Genomic DNA, 16501 nt, shown 5'->3' with positions numbered 1-16501 from the left:
TATATATATATATATATATATATATATATATATATATATATATATATCAAATCTACCAGATTACAACCAGCTGCTCTCCAGCCTGGTTAAAACTATTTATATTTCTTCATCAGTAAGAAGAAATCCCGTTGCTCCATATCCCCACTATAACATTTGTTATTGTTGGACCATTTAGATTTTTCCCAGTCTGAGGGCTGAGGAATGGCATCTCCTTGTGACTAATTTGCATCTCACTGCTTTCTCGTGAGGCTGAGCATTTTTTTTCATGTGTTTGTTGGCCATTCATGTTTCCTCTTCTGTGAATCACCTTTTCATATCTTTTTCTATTTTTCTACTTCGTTGTTTTCTTTTTGTTTTTGATTTGTAGTTTCAAAAGTCTATTTTGAATACTAATCTTCGGTAATTTTTTGTATTCCAAGTATCTTCCTCCAGACTGCCCCCCTTTTTTCATTTTTTGTTGTGTCTGTTGCTACCCAGACATTTTTAGTTTGAACTGTCAAATTTACTAATCATTTCCTTTAGCATTTTACTTCATTTGTCTTGTTTAAGAAATCCTTCTCCTCACCCTACATTTTCATAAATGGTCTACTTTCTTTTATTCTAAATGCTTTAAAAGTTTTCTTCTCTTCTTTTTTCTTTGTTTCCTTTTGGGGGGTGTATTTACAATGCCAACTTTGTCATTTATAAAGTTTCTATATATGTCAGAGCCAATTCGTGGGATTCTTATTTCTCTGCTATTAGCCTATTTGTCCCTTTTGTCTAATACTGTCTTATTCAATAAAACTTCATAAGTCTTGCTATCGTAGGACAAGTACACCCACTAGGTTTTTCTTTTTTAAAAGTATCTTATCTCTTTTGAGCTCTTTGATCTTTTTAAATATATCTTTAGAGTCATCCCATCAAATGCCAAACAAACCCTTATCAAGTTTTCTATTAGAGCGATGCCTGGGTGGCTCAGTCTGTTAAGCAGCTACCTTCAGCTTGGGTCATGATGCCAGGGTTCTAGGATGGTGTCCTGCTCTTCCCTCTGCCTGCAGTTCCCACTGCTTGTGCTCTCTCTCTCTCTCTGACAAATAAATAAATAAAATCTTAAAAAAAAAAAAAGATTTCTATTAGAATTGCATTACCTTTATGGAGAGAGCTGGTAAAGAATTGACATTGTTCTAAACTTGGTTGTTTTTCTCCATGAACATAGAATGTCTCCATTAATTTTAAATTCTTTATATATACTTATTTTCTTCAATATATTTTAGTAAAATATTATACTCTTCTCCAGATGGTTTCTCTGATCTTATGATTGATTTTATCCTAGTTACTTTATATTTTTGTTGCTACTATGAATAATTTTTGTGAATTTTATGTTTTCAAATGTTTTTTTCTTTGATGTAGTAAACTATTTTTGTAGATTGTGTATCTAGCAAATTTAATATGTACATAAATACATATATCACTAATTTATATTTCATTTAAAAAATTTTAACATTATCTGTGCATTCTCTTTCTTTTTCTTTGAAAAAAATCTTCCAGATTTGACTACTTTTTGAGTCTCCTTAAAGAGCCAATTTTGACTTTGTTAATCCTCTCTGTTGTAACTTTTTCTATTTCATTAATTTCACACTCATTTGTTATTATTATCTTTTTTCTACCATTTCAGGTCCATTTTGTTTCTTCTATAATTTCTTGACTTGGGTTTTTATGTCACTCATTTTTAGATAACCTTCATTTCTAATATTTGCATTTATGGACATGCATTTTTCTAAGTATTACTACATTTAATATGTGTTAAAAACAAAATTCAGCTGAGTAAATTTGAAGATGTAATTGGTTTTTTAAGTGATTCATGCATCTGGAAGCATCGCATCTAGCAAGCATCCCACCTAGCAAGTAGACCTCTGACAAGTTGTACAAAATAGAAATTTTGGATAGGAAGGAGGATGGGGCAAAGTGTTATTAGCAAAGGGAAAGGAAAGGATTGTTTTAGGCAAGATCACTTTCCCTTATTAGGAGGAAGGGCAGGGGGCTCTTATCATGCAGAGTGCCCCATCTTCCTTTGGGGATATAGAGGGCCCAAGTAAAGGATTACCCCATTGGTACTGGCCAGAAGAATCCAGAATCATTGGCTTAAAATTCCACTCCAGGAGAGATTGAAACTGCAATTAAGTCTTGATTTGCTTTCCTGGGGACAAGTGACTCAACCTTGGCACTGTGGTTTTCTTTTTAACATAATGCAATAATTTACTATTATTTAATCATTAGTATATTATGTAAATAAACATATTTACATAATGATATTTTGTTCGTGAATAGTTTAAGAGAATGTGCCTTTCTTTCTACCAGTTACGTCCATTTCATAAGCTTGTTAGTTATGTTGTTCAGATCTTCTTTATGACTTTTTATCTGCAGCATCTATCATTATTGAGAGATGGATGATGCAGTTTCCCCCCAAAGAAGAATTTTTCAATTTTTTCTTACAGTTCTAATAATTTTTGCCTGTAAATATTTGTGATACGATAACTACAATCTAGTTTGCAATGGTTATACTTCTCAGTGAGGTTGAACCTTTTATCATTATGTGATAGCCCTTTTAATACCCATTTTACTTTTTTACCCTAAAGTCTATTTCCTTAAAGGAGTCCAGTCAGTCCAATTTTCTTTTGTTAGTATTCGCCTGGCTTATCATTGTCCCTTTACCATCAGCCTTTTTCATCCTTTAGTTTTAGATGGACTTTTCGTATTCAATCTAGCAATCTCTTTCTCATAACTGACAGGTGTAGTCCATTCACATTTATGGATATCATTGATAGTTTTGGATTTGTTTCTACTGTCATTACAGTCAACTTGGGTTTTTTTCTCTCTTCTCCTTTATCTTTCCTGATATATTTTAAAATTATTTCTTAATGTGATTTGCTTTATTCACTTAGAAGTCATATGTTCCATCTTTCTCCCGGCCCACTTCTCCTTTAGCCTTAGAAGCTTTACCCACTCTGTTTGTGGCCTGTACAGATTTATCTTACTTTAAAAAAAAAAGTGTATGTGTGAACTCAGCTACGCACTTGAATTTTTAAATTTTTATTTTATAAACAGTATTTGGATTTTTGGTTTTTTGTTTGTTTGTTTGTTTGTTTGTTGGGTAGGCTTTTCTTCCATACCAGTCCATTCTTGTTAGCAGAAAATCTTCACCTTGTACTCCCTTTCCTGTTAATGTCTCCTTCAAACCGATCAGTTGAATAATGAGAAAGGTAACTTCCACCTCCAGATAATGGAAACTTTTAACGATTATTAAGACAGAAGGGAGAAAGTCACTTTTTCCTGTTTTCTGACTGTCCATACGGATATCAATAATCAAAGCTTATGTGGAGGAGTAGCTCTCTAAAACACATTCTGCCCAACTCCTGTCAAAAATGTTGGTTACAATACCTTCTTGTAGACCCTGATTCTCTAAGGGCAATGAAAGAATGTCATAGGGGTGCCTGGGTGGCTCCGTCAGTTAAATATCCAATTCTTGGGGCGCTTCAGCAGCTCAGTTGGTTAAGCGTCTGCCTTTGGCTCACGTCATGATCCTGGGGTCCTGGGATGGAGCCCCATGTCGGGCTCCCTGCTCAGCAAGGAGTCTGCTTTTCCCTATCCCCCTGCCCCTCCCCTGCTCATGCTCTCTCTCTCTCTCTCTCTCTCAAATAAATAAAATCTTTTAAAAATAAATAAATCTCTGACTCCTGATCTCAGCTCAGGTCTTGACATCAGGGTTGTGAATTTGAGTCCCACATTGGGCCCCACGCTGGGTATGGATCCTACTTAAAAAAAAATTAATTAATTAATTAAAAAAGAATGTCCTATGTGACTTCTAAAAATTGCTCATCTCTCAATTAAGTTGAGAAAAAAAGACAGAATGATTGTATATACTTTTTCTGAAAAGTCATTTTTAGAAACTGTTCATAGATTCTAGGGCATGGAAAGATGATTTTTTTTTTTTTTAAGATTTTATTTATTCGACAGAGAGAGACACAGCGAGAGAGGGAACACAAGCAGGGTGAGTGGCAGGCAGAGGGAGAGGGAGAAACAGGCTTCCCGCTGAGCAGGGAGCCCAACGTGGGGCTTGATCCCAGGAGCCTGGGATCATGACCTGAGCCAAAGGCAGACACTTAAAGACTGAGCCACCCAGGCGCCCCTAGAAAGATGATATTTAATCCACTTTGCAGCCACCTACCACATGTTAGCCTCCCTAACTGTCTTTCTCACCGTTTGAAATCTATGCTTGGAGGGCTGATGATGGTGGCAGAGACAGCTGACTGCCAAAGTTTCATGTTCCCCTTCCATAGTATAGAGTAAGTTCTCGGAAGTGGCTGAGCAAGAGGGAGCTCTATTCCTAAGTCGCCTGTCCTTTGTAGATAGGTCAGACATTAGATCTATTTCTTGCCAATAGAATATGAGTGAAAGTGATAGATATCCATTTCTAGGCTGAGGTAGTTAAGTATCAAATGTGTGAGATTCCTCACTCTTTCTGCCTTCTCGAAGCTTGATGGTGCCAGGGCTATCTTGAAATTATAAAATGGTAAGATCACAAGAGGGAACTCTGAACCATTGCTGGGAGAGAGCCATCTAACTCACTCTTGACTATGATAAGAGCAAGGAACAAACATTTTTTTTTATATGAATCCACTGAGATTTGGGAGTTGTTTATGACAGCAGTTGCCTAACCTAGCTTGTACAGTGACTTTTTTTCAACAGGAACCTAATACCTTAAGCCTCCAAAATTCATTGCCATTGCTAGTTGCTTTGTGGTAAATATCCCCACATGGTAGGTGCAATAGTGGAAATGTATTTTCAATGAAATATTTCACATTTTTTAGCTTTCAGGGTTTTTTTTGATGAAATCACTTCAAGTAAAACATATATATATTTATATATATATGTATATACATATGCATATGTATATGTATATGTATATACATATAGCTGTGTTTGGAGTTAGAAGCATTTTTTAGTGTATTTGGATATCAAAGAAAGTAAATTTGTTATTTGCATTAAATGTGCTCTGAGTTATTAATAGGGTAAATTAAATTATTGTTCAACGTGGTGGTAAGTAGAACCAATTTCATTATTTTAAGTGGTACTTAAAATGCTTCTAAGTCTTCAATCATTTGTTATCTGAGACAGCAGATAAAAAATATGCTAGTTTTTCTTTTTTTCCTGTGAATGCTTATAAAAGTAAGGGACAGCTGTGTGTAAGAAATCAGCTTTAAAATATCTAGTCCAGGTATCCAAGATCTATAAAGAACTTCTCAAACTCAACACCCAAAAAACAAATAATCAAGTCAAAAAGTGGGCAGAAGATATGAAAAGACACTTCTCTGAAGAAGACATACAAATGGCTAACAGACACATGAAAAAATGTTCATCATCATTAGCCATCAAGGAAATCCAAATCAAAACCACACTGAGATACCACCTTACACCAGTTAGAATGGCAAAAATGGACAGGGAAAGAAACAACAAATGTTGGAGAGGTTGTGGAGAAAGGGGAACCCTCTTACACTGTTGGTGGGAATGCAAGTTGGTACAGCCACTTTGGAAAACAGTGTGGAGGGTCCTCAAAAATTTAGAAATAGAGCTACCCTATGACCCAGCAATTGCACTCCTGGGTATTTACCCCAAAGACACAGATGTAGTGAAAAGAAGGGCCATATGCACCCCAATGTTCATAGCAGCAATGTCCGCAATAGCCAAACTGTGGAAAGAGCCGAGATGCCCTTCAACAGATGAATGGATAAAGAAGATGTGGTCCATATATACAATGGAATATTACTCAGCCATCAGAAAGGATGAACACCCAACTTTTACATCAACATTTCACTTAGCATAATCTTATTTCACTTAGATTATGCTAAGTGAAATAAGTCAAGCAGAGAAAGTTAATTATCATATGGTTTCACTTATTTGTGGAACATAAGGAATAGCATGGAGGACATTAGGAGAAGGAAGGGAAAAATGGGGGGGGGGGGAATTGGAGGGAGAGATGAACCATGAGAGACTATGGACTCTGAGAAACAAACAGGGTTTTAGAGGGGAGGGGGGGGGATTAGTTAGCCCGGTGATGGGTATTAAGGAGGCCACATACTGCATGGAGCACTGGGTGTTATATGAAAACAATGGATCGTGGAACACTACATCAAAAACTAATGATGTATTGTATGTGACTAACATAACAATAAAATTAAAAAAAAAATCTAGTCCAATAACTGTAATTTTACTTTTTAACACCTAGATAAAAATTAACTTCACCTTTAAATAAATTCATGAAAATTTATTCAGTTATCTAATAATATTCCAATTATTTTATAGTTAGAATTGTATGTGAATGCAAAAAAAAAAAAGATTAAAAAATGATTTAGTCTATTAAGCTACTGGTGCAACCCTCCTCCTGGGCTCACCCGATACTCTAAAAAGGAACATGTGAGCTTTTCTGCAGCCCTATTCTAAGTGAGGGTGCAACTTATACCACATAGTACTCAAAATAAAACTGTTTACCTCTCCATCAAGGTCATGAATAGAAGCTGTATTTTCCTATTAGATTTGAGCTCTATTTTACAGGATACAATATCCATAATGCTTACTTCCATGGTATATTGTAAATGAACCTGCAAGGACGGATCATGTGCCTGTTGCTTAGAAATCCTGCTTTTATTTTATTTTTATTTTTTTAAAGATTTATTCATTTATTTTAGAGAGAGAGAGAGAGAGAGCACACGCGGGAGGGGCAGAGGGAGAGGGAGAGAGAATCTCAAGCAGACTCCATGCTGAGCTTGAGCCCTGCACGGGGCTCGATCTCACCACCCTGAGATCACCGCTTAAGCCGAAACCAAGAGTTGGACACTTAATCAACTGTGCCACCCAGGCACCTGAAACCTGCTTTTAATAGCAAACGAGGATAGAATTCATTTACCTTATTAATACACCGGATTGTTAACCCCATCTAAGTGATGATTTGTCTGCATTAATTGGAGTATTATAATGGAAAGCCAGGCATTTTCCAGATGGGACATGTACACCCTTAGAAACATATAAGATCGTAAGATTTTGTTACGATAAAATGAGTGTATTAGAGCATAAATTAAATAGTTACTACCATTTATTAGGAAGCTTGATGTGTCAGGAGTTGTGATAAGTGATTTATAAGCATAAACTCATTTGATGTTCACAGCATCCTGCAAGTTGAATTCCTATTTTATGTAAAGAAATCGAGTCTCTAAAAGGATAAATAAATTTCCGAGGGTAACAAGGTTAGTTAACGGCAGAACTAAACTTTGAGCATTGCTTTCAAAGCTGTATCATTTTCCACAAAAACACACTGAATGCTTTTCCAACTATCTGATACATTTCTATTATGAATTGCATTTTTATATTTTATTTACACAGAACTTAAGTATTTTTTGTACTGATATACTGATACTATCCCATAGTGATGAAAAAGGGGAATATTATAATTATTATTAATTATTGTTCCAGGAGCTGGTGACTATAGTTTTCTGGGGCATTATATATTAAACTACTGCAAGACAAAATTATAAATCTGCCTCCCAGTAGAAAGAATCTCAAGCAGGGAGTTTCATCTGCTGTGGCACCTTGACACCAGCCATTGCCAATCGATGTCAATCCCCTTCTCTTTTTCTGCTCACAGTTCCAATGGTGGAGATTCCTTAATTTTAGAGATAGAAGTGGTCACTACCTGAGCCCCTAGGGATGAATGCTTAGTACTGTAAGCCAATTCTAGTAACTTCTTTCTTTTTGAGAAGTGGTTAGACTCAGTCAAGTTTTCTGGATGCAGCTTCTAGAAAGCCTTTGCTTTCCTAAAGTTGATGTGATTTCTTGAGATGCTGCAGTCATAGGATGGGTATGAGAATGGACAGCATCTAAGGATGTCTGCATGGAAGGTGGAAAGAACAGCTTCAGTCTGCTTGATAAAATTGTGTAATCTTTCTCAGCTCCAGTGTTCAGATAAGTAGGTCAAAAGTGGTAATACCTAATTATCCTAAACATACAGATACCATAAACACACAGAGCTGTTTAAGAGATAAAATTAGGGAATAATCCACTAACATGTTTAGACCTAAAGAACTTAAAAACGCACATTTTATAGGCTTCATTTTCATTGTTATTTTAATATTTGAAACAAAGAAGTCAGTAAAATAAAGTGAGATTTTTCCTGTGCCCATGTTAACATATTAGGATTAAAAGCAATATTTTGAATTCGTTCTTCTAGCTTGGGGCTTTCTAAGTATGTCTCTCTAGGGCCTCAATAAATAAAATGTATGCTGTTCTCGCACAGAACAGCCCCTTTCTGCCTGCTGACATTCAAGCCAATGCAAATGTCACTTGTCCCCTCCCTCCCTATACCCACTCTGGTCCCCTCTACCCAGGGAGGCCAGACTAGCATTAGGAATGAGGAGGGTAACTGGATAATGAGGAACAAAGAGAAGAGGGGATTTCTAAGACATTGGGTATAGAATTTGGGGTAAAGGAACTCTTTACCATATTTTTAACATCCAGATAACTCTTTAAATCCAATTTTAAATAATATCATTAATCCTGTGGCTTAGTCCAGAAGGGGCACAGAAGATCACTAGGATAATAGGCTTTATTCCAGCCTGTAGACACAGAGGGCTTCTAACAAACCCAACACCATGTGGAAAGCATTCTGATGTTCTTTTTTTATAAAGAAAAACTAAAGACACAATCACATGCTTATAATCCTCGAAGCGCTTTAAAGTAAAGATGCTGTGAAATACAAATTGTCATTCCTAATTTCTCAATAGTCAGAGAAAAGGGTCTGACTTCAGGCCTCCAGAAAAAAATGTTCACTTGCCAAATATAAAATGAGCCTTCTCCCAGGTATAGAAATGACTGCAGTTTCTTCCGGGACACTGTCTCGATTATGAAGCACTTGGTCTTTTCTATCATACTTGGAAGGACAGCTGCTAACCATGTAAAAAGATTGTCCATTTCAAGAGAATTTAATTTTCTCTAACAGAAAACATAAGCCACCTACAAAATGGAATATGGTGATTTAATTAACATCTAACTATACCTTGGCCACTAATGGATACAGTGTTCTTTAACCAGTGTCAAATTCAGAAAATGCTGTTGCCAGATTAAACCTCTCTAAAGGAGAATAAGAAAATATATGTATCTAATCCATTTATATCAGGAGAAATGACCTGGGGCAGTAATGTTATTTTCTATTAAGGTAATCTGGAAAGTGGATAGAAACCAGTTAGACAGTAATTTAATAAAAGCACAACACAGAACTCAGAAATGAACAAATTTATTCCTTTACTGAAGAATGGTTAAATGGTACCTTTAAGCTTGTATTTGATCTGAGAAAATTATTTCCAAAGCCTGGAACGTAGCTATTTTATGAACACTACTTCAGAGGTTACTGAGAAAGTACTCTAAAACAAATATAAAGGACATAGTTCTTCTTTAGCGATTATAAAAGTCATTAGGGAAAAAAGTCATTAGAAAGCCATCACCTTGACTTATATATTTATAGTAAAAAATTTTTAAAAATTAAGGTTAAGAAGCTTTTACTAAGAATCAAATGTCTGTGCAGTATTGAGAGTAACACATTTGCTCTGAGCTACTCAAGAGCCCTGAGTGCAGTCTTGCAGTTCAGCACCTACACTGTGACTTTGTCTCTCTATAATCCATGAAATCAGAGTGATACTTGGCGAAATAAGGAGCCTCCAGGACCCTGCTCTAAGGATTATGGCCAACATTCATTCCAATTATTGTCTCAGCTGAACCTGCTGCTAAATATTCTGAATATCTCTCCTCTATCTAAGTGTGTGATTGGGTAGATAATAGATGACAAATAGATACGTGCATACATACATAAAGACATAGGGACCTACATAGACAGATAGGTAGAGACATAGAGACATGAACAAATATGCTAAAATCCTAGTAGTGATATGAAACAAAAATTATTTGGAGACAGTTTGTTTTAAAACAACCAGGACTCTGGTATTGTTTACTCTGGTTGGTTTACCAAGATGATAGCTACCTCCAAAACACTAGTGTATATATATATATATATATATATATATAATCTTCAACTATCTCAATCCTAAGCATTCTACATCCCTGACTTCTAACACAATAGCTTTCATATCACCTCCTGTATCTTGATCTATGACCTATCAGAACTTTCAAAACTTTTACAAATTGATAGAGGCCTTTCACAAATTGGGAGCTACGTGTGCGTTGTGTCGCTTTTCCTCACATTGTCTGGAAATAACCATTAGGATTAACTGAAGGTGGAATTAGAAAGTGAAGTCTCACTTGAAACAGGAACGAAGACGCTTTTACTTGCACGCGGTTTCACAAAACTGATACTTCCTATTTTAGCTGTAGCTTTTAATATAAATGTAGAGATTTTGCTGAAATGAATCAAGAGATAATTCGATTGTGAGCGAGATATAAATTGAGACCTGTAGTAAATTAGTGCTTCAGAAAAAGCTTTGCATAAAAAAATAAAATAAAAAGGCCTGTTAAGAGCTTTTCAAAAGCTTCTGAGAGAGTATTTGTAGAAAGAAACCAATTTTTATACAGAGAATATTTTCTTATAATAAAGGCAAGTAAGCCAATTGAATAGGCATAAAAGGAGATCAAGAAAAAAATGTCCATAAGTTCAATGCAGTCCTGCCTGGTAACAGAGGATGAATGAATAGTGAATGTTAAGAGTTCTTCAGATTTTAAGATGTGTTTGATGGTTATGCTGATTTACAAGGTCACACAAGCCATTATTAGAATATAGTAGCTCCCCTCCCCCACCCTTATCCACAGGGCATACATTCCAGGACCCCCGGCGGATGCTTGGAAGTACAGACACTACTGAACCATATATATACTGTGTTTTTTCCTGTACATACATACCTATGATAAAGTTTAATTTATGAATAGACACAGTAAGAGATAAGCAACAAAAACTAATAATAAAATAGGACAATTACAATAACATACTGCTGTAAAAGTTATATGAATGTGGTCTGTCTTCCCGAATGGCCTATTGTACTGCACTCACCCTTCTTCTTGTGCCGAAGCGAGGTGATAAAATGCCTACATAGTGAGATGAAGGGAGGTGAAGGACGTAAGCACTGTGACGTAGTGTTTTAGGCTACTATTGACCTCCTGACAGTCCATCGGAAGGAGAATCATCTGCTTCTGCCCTGAGGTGGACTGTGGGGTAACTGAAACCTCAGAAACCAGAAAGTGAAACCGTGAATAAGGAGGCACTACAAGCAGACCTTGTCTTACTGTACTTGGCTTTATTGCGCTTGCAGATAATTGTTTTTTGCAAATTTGAAGGTTTGTGGCAACCCTTTGTTGAGCGAGTCTATCGATGCCATTTTTCTGATAGCATTTGCTCACTTCGTGTTGCTGGGTCACACTTTGGTAATCCTCACAATATTGCAATTTTTTCATTATTATATTATGTGATCTGTGGTCAGCGATTACAACTCGCTGAAAGCTTAGATGATGGTTAGCAGTTTTTAGCAATATCGTATTTTTAAATTAAGGTATGCACATTTTTTTAGACATAACGCTATTGCACATGTAATGGACTAAAGTATAATGTAAACATAATTTTTATATGCACTGGGGAACCAAAAAAATGACTTTATCAAGATACTGATTTTATTGCAGTGGTCTGGAATCAAATCTGCACTATCTCCGAGATATGCCTATATTGTAAATTGATATTTCATTTATCCCATTAGATTTTATTGATTAGAATATTCTATAAAATGGAGAAGGAAGTAAAGCTTAATCATACATTTTACTTAACAAATTTTTGGGGGGGTGCTTGGGTGGCACAGTCAGTTAAATGCTGGGCACTTTGTTTCGGCTCTGGTCCTGATCTCAGGGTCACGAGATCGAGGCCCACGACAGGCTCTGTGCTCAGCATGGAGTCTGCTTGAGACTCTCTCTCTCTCTCCCTCTTCCTCTGTCCCTTACCCTGCACACACTCTCTCTCTCTCTCTAAAATAAATTAATCTTTACTTTAAAAAAAGGAAATATTTTTTTCAACGCTGACTCATTGCAAAGTCCTGTTCAGGATGCTAAGATACATCAGTCAATAAAATAAAATCTCCTTTCTCATGGAGTTTATATTCTATTGGGCGAGATGACTAGTAAACAAAGAAACGCATAAATAAATAAATGCTATGAAGAAAAAATAAAGGGTAAGAAGGGTATGATGAAGGGTGTATTTGCAATTTCCATAGGTGGTCAAGGAAGATCCCACAGTTTAGCTGACATTTGGACTGAGAACTAAACGCAGAGAAATCCGTCTGGGGGAGGGGTATTCCAGGACGGTAGTCAGCAGGTCAAGTTTCCGAGGCAGGAGTGCCCTTGACACCTGCGAGGAATGACCAGAAGGCCAGTTACCCAGAGAGTGCTGGGAGCAGGTGGGGAAGTCAAAGAGAAGTGTGTTAAGTAAGGTCAGAGAGCTGGGGTGAGAGGCCAGGCTATTGTAAGCCATCTAAAAGATTTTTATTTTATTCTAAATGAGTTGGAAGTTATTAGAGAATTTTTTAAGATCATTTATTAGAGTAGGAGGATATTGGAGGGTCAGAGAATAACACGATCTGACTCATTCTCTATGGAGAATAGGCTGCAGGGCAGCAGAGTAGGAAAGGGGAAGGCAGTTACGAAGGTTAGCTGATGCTCAGCTATGCCAGGGCCGTAGTGGTCCGAGTGTTGAGAAGTTGGATTATGGATATATACTTAAAAGGAATTGACAGGACTGGGTGAAGAATGTGTGTCAAAATAAGTTAGAACTACGAAACTGGAAAATGCAACTCTCAGATAAATCAACCAAAATGATCTGATTCGTAATATAGAAATGAGAAATGATATACACTTTTGGTGAAAATACTATGCATAAATAACCATAATATAAAGAAATGTCTAACAGGTAACACTGTCCTGAGTTGAATAAAGTAGATCCCAGAACAGTGAGCTACTCCCATCATTAAAGTTTTCAAGGCAGAGACAATGTGTATCCATCTACAGTGTTATCCCATAGGGCTCCGGTGTCATCAGCTGAGGGATTGTACTGCTTGGACTTAAGCCGTTTTATGATTTTCATTCCAACAGTGGGGAAATTAGGGGAAATGAATATACAATGGAAAAACTTCAAAGAAATGAAAGATAAATTTTATTTTCCTGTAATCTTTGTTTCAAAATACCCTTCGTGCCATAAACTTCAGTGAAATATATGTCGGTTCCTGCACTGATCCATGAATACACCCACAGCAGATTGTACATACAAAACAAATAGAGAATGGTTTCATTGTCCGCAATAGCATTCCCTGATTGGAAACAGTCCCTTGGGTATTCATTACTGAAGGCAAATCCCACCCCCTTGAAACTGCGGCTGCCCTTATCCCTTGAAACTGCGGCCACACCTCACTCATGATTATCAGACAAGACATTGCTGGTGAATCCATTTGTTCTACTCAGCTTTAGTCCAACACAGGTGGTTAACCAGGTAAAACTCTTATTCTTCCTTTTATATTTAATATCATATATAGCATTATTATGTGAGAGGTTTGCATAGTAACACGTTTCTGAAAATGTAGTCCTAATGCTTTACTCATGAAGGGACATCCTGTAAGTAGAGAAGAATGCCTATATATAAATATACATTAAAAAAAAAAAAAAAAAACCCTTGAGATGCTTAGGGTCACTTTCTTGTATTGATGGAAGTTGCATTCATCTAAAGACGTGTAATGTTTTCTCGTGGAAGTATGAATTTTGAACAATAATTGATAGTTGCAGACATCGGTTATATAACTATTTGGAAATATGACTTCTGCTGCATAGTTCAAAGTGAAATATTTGTTCAGTTTAAAGCAGATGATGTGGGATTTGCATTTTCATTTTTGTTTCCGTCTCCATCATTTTATTGAATAATTTCAGCACAGATATCATAAAGTTATCATTGCATTTTAAAGTAGTCTTTATGTTTATGGTTATTTTGATTAGAGAAATTAATTTTATAGTGTTCTTTTTATCATAAACCTTTTCATAGTATTTGATCAAAACCTATAAAATAAATCATTTCCGTCACCTGACAATTAACTAATGTGGCAAATAGATCCAAGCAGTCTCAGAGAAATATGTTAGCAAGGTTATAATGTCTAAAGGGGTAGCTTTTTCAAAATGCAGAGCTGCTTAATCAACAATGTTACAAATGAAATGATTGGTTGCCTTGAGGTTGAGAGCTAATTGAATGAACAGACAGCGTGTTTTTCCTTACAGCAACCTATAAGACTAATGGATAAGCTAATTCTTTCTCCCCTAAAGTAATTGCACAGTCATCCTTAATTTAAACTCACTTGCATTTACTCAGTTGTTTTCAAACAGGGCAAAGGTCCTGAACAGTTGTACTGGAGAGATTTAAATTGTCAATATGATGTAGAGTGTAGGAGCTTTCAGGGTAAGTAATTAAAATTTACTGTGCATCTTTTTTTTTTTTTTTTTGATGTTATGTTGAATACAGTATCTACTATGATTAGCAAGAAAGCTAATATTACTACAAATTGACCTTATAAGACCCTAATTATGATCTTATTAGTTCCTCTGGTTGATTCAATTGCTTTTCTGTTTCTGCATCATGTAGGAAATTCTGAATAAAATATTAAAGAAAAAATCTGTGATTCTCATCAATCAAACTCTGCCTAGATTAGCGAATTGTATTTACTATCTTTTAAATATTGCTAAGACTCACACACCAATGAATGATGTTAGAAACGTTGCATAGAAATGTGTGAGAGTAAAAGTCAGCACCCTAATGCCTAGATGAGGAAACCAAGCCCATACATCCATTACTGTCTTCATGCACAAGAGTAAATGATTACAAGTTAAGTATTACTCTGTATGTTTTTAGTGTTTCATATTATAGACAATGTACAGAGCAAGATTTTTTGAATTTTATTAAACAAAACTTCATTCTTTGAACTGTTTAATTTATTCATCATCTTAAATTTAGCTAACTTAAAATGTAGCATGTTTACTTTATGTTATATTAACATCTATGCTATCTAAAGTATTGCCACCTAAAAACCTTGAGTATCTTAATTTCTAGGGTCTTAAAATCCAATTATATTATAATATTGTATGGTGACAGATGGTAACTATGCTTACCACAGTGAGCAGACCTTAATGTGTAGAATTGTCAAATCACTGTGTTGTACACCTGAAACTAAAATAACATGGTATGTCAGCTATACTTCAATTAAAAAAAAAAAATTCAATTATATTATCAGTACAGGTGGAAATGGTCTGATGACAGAAAATTATATTTGCTGCAGATACTTTTATCAAAACAAATTTTTAAAATACAGGAGAATACAAAGGCCTTCCCTTAAAACCTTCCCAGAATTGGGAAGTATAAAAAAAAAACAAAATTCTTGGAAATAGTAGGAATTTGAAAAGTTTATTTTATTTTTCTTTCTTTGTTCAGTAGCCTGGAAAAGCCTTGATTTTTCCATAACTTAAAAAAAAATCTATGAAGAATTTTGAACATATACAAAAGCAGAGTAATGAACTTCTATGTAGCCTACCCCAAGGATTAGTAATTAACATATGGGTCCATTCTTGCCTCACACATCGCCCTCAGTCATCCTAGTTCCCATGTTATTTTGAAGTAAATTCTAGACATCATATAATTCCATCTGTAGATATTTAAGCATGCATTGCTAACAAACTTTTTTCTTTAAAATGCAGTTGACCCTTGAACAACATGGGTTTGAACTACAAGGGTCCAGTTATACATGGATTTTTAAAAATAAAAACAGTACACTACTGTATTTTCCTTATGATTTTCTTAGTAACATTTTCTGTTCTCTAGCTTACTTATTGTAAGAATATAGTGTATAATACATATAACATTACAAAATATGTGTTAAGCTACTATTTATGTTATTGGTAAGGTTTCTGGTCAACAGTCAGCTATTATACACCTGTTTTGGGGGAGTCAAAAGTTATACGTGGATTTTCAACCATGTGGTGGGTGGGCACCCTTAGCCCCCAAGTTCTTCAAGGGTCAACTGTAGTCCAATAGCATGATCACATTTTTAAAAATAAGCATCCTTAGGGCGCCTGGGTGGCTCACTCGTTAAGCGTCTGCCTTCTGCTCGGGTCATGATCCCGGGGTCCTGGGATCGAGCCCTACATTGGGCTCCCTGCTCAGTGGGAAGCCTGCTTCTCCCTCTCCCACTCCCCCTGCTTGTGTTCCTGCTCTCGCTATCTCTCTCTCTGTCAAATAAATAAATAAAATCTTTAAAAAAAAATAAGCATCCTTAGTTATCACCAAATAAATAGTAAATGTATAACTATCCCATAGTCGCCTAAATGTCATTTCTTTTTACATTTGTTTAAATCAGAATCTAAATAAAGTTCACACATGGCAATTCACTGATTTTTTTTTTTTAGA

General features: G+C 35.8%; 1 protein-coding gene across 1 annotated transcript in view; it reads left to right on the top strand.

Annotated features, from left to right (window-relative positions):
* The first annotated feature begins 13449 nt into the window (after positions 1-13449).
* DLC1 (DLC1 Rho GTPase activating protein) overlaps positions 13450-16501 on the top strand; it is a 486810-nt gene continuing 483758 nt past the window's right edge. Inside the window, exon 1 of the mRNA XM_032413503.1 lies at positions 13450-13552. The gene's annotated coding sequence lies outside the window, so the exon portion shown is untranslated. The remainder of the gene's footprint in view (positions 13553-16501) is intronic.

Source organism: Phoca vitulina, unplaced genomic scaffold, assembly GCF_004348235.1.
Source record: "Phoca vitulina isolate PV1807 unplaced genomic scaffold, GSC_HSeal_1.0 scaffold15, whole genome shotgun sequence".
NCBI lineage: Eukaryota > Metazoa > Chordata > Mammalia > Carnivora > Phocidae > Phoca > Phoca vitulina.
This window is presented reverse-complemented; position numbering and strand designations above follow the sequence as displayed.